Consider the following 1,545-nt stretch of genomic DNA (forward strand, 5'->3'; position numbering starts at 1 on the left):
GTGGGTTTGTCATAAATAGCTCTTATTATTTTGAAGTACATTCCATCAGTTCCTAGTTTATTGAGAGCTTTTAGCATGAAGTGCTGTTGAATTTTGTCAAAGGTAGATAAATCCATGCAGATAGGGAGAAACCAGTTCAAAAAGCTGCAAATTTCAAAAACCAGAATGTTTTTCCTCCTCCAAAGGAATATAACTCCCGGCCAGCAAGGGAACAAAACTGGATGGAGAATGAGTTTGACAAATTGACAGAAGCAGGCTTCAGAAGGTGTGTAGTAACAAACTCCTCTGAGCTAAAGGAGCATCTTCTAACCCAATGCAAGAAAGCTAAGAATCTTGAAAAAACGTTAGAGAATTGCTAACTAGAATAACCAGTTTAGAGAAGAACATAAATGACCTGATGGAGCTGAAAAACACAGCACAAGAACGTGGTGTAATATACACAAGCATCAATAGCTGAATTGATCAAATGGAAGAAAGGATATCAGAGATTGAAGATCAACTTAATGAAATAAAGCGAGAAGACAAGATTAGAGAAAAAAGAGTGAAAAGAAACAAACAAAGTCTTCAAGAAATATGGGACTATGTGAAAAAACCAAATATACATTTGACTGGTGTACCTGAAAGGGATGGGGAGAATGGAACAAGTTGGAAAACACTCCTCAGGATATTATCCAGGAGAACTTCCCTAACCTAGAAAGACAGACCAACATTCAAATTCAGGAAATACATAGAACACGACAAAGATATTCCTCGAGAAGAGCAACCCTAAGACACATAATCATCAGATTCACCAAGGTTGAAATGAAGGAAAAAATATTAAATGCAGCCAGAGAGAAAGGTTGGGTTACCCACAAAGGGAAGCCCATCAGCCTAACAGCACATCTCTCTGCAGAAACCCTACAAGCCAGAAGAGAGTGGGGGCCAATACTCAACATTCTTACATAAAAGAATTTTCATCCAGAATTTCATATTCAACCAAACTAAGCTTCATAAGCAAAGGAGAAATAAAATCCTTTACAAACAAGTAAATGCTGAGAGATTTTGTCACTACCAGGCCTCCCTTCAAAGAAGTCCTGAAGGAAGCACTGAACATGGAAAGGAATAACTAGTACCAGCCACTATAAAAACAAATTCCAAATTGTAAAGACCATTGATGCTATGAAGAAATTGCATCAACTAAGGGGCAAAATAATTAGCTAGCATCATAAATACAGGATCAAATTCAGACATGACGATATTAACCTTAAATGTAAATGGGCTAAATGCCCCAATTAAAAGACACAGATCAGCAAATTGTATAAAGAATCAAGATGCATCAGTGTACTGTATTCAGGAGACCCATCTCATGTGCAAAGACACACATAGGCTCAAAATAAAGGGATGGAGGAATATTTACCAAGTCAATGGAAAGCAAAAAAGAGCAGGGGTTGCAATCCTAGTCTCTGATAAAAGAGGAATTTAGAAGAAATGACTAAATTCCTGGACATATACACTCTCCCAAGACTAAACCAGGAGGAAGTTGAATTCCTGAATAGACCAATAACA

This window comes from Colobus angolensis, unplaced genomic scaffold, assembly GCF_000951035.1.
Source record: "Colobus angolensis palliatus isolate OR3802 unplaced genomic scaffold, Cang.pa_1.0 Scaffold807, whole genome shotgun sequence".
In the NCBI taxonomy this organism is placed as follows: Eukaryota; Metazoa; Chordata; class Mammalia; order Primates; family Cercopithecidae; genus Colobus; species Colobus angolensis.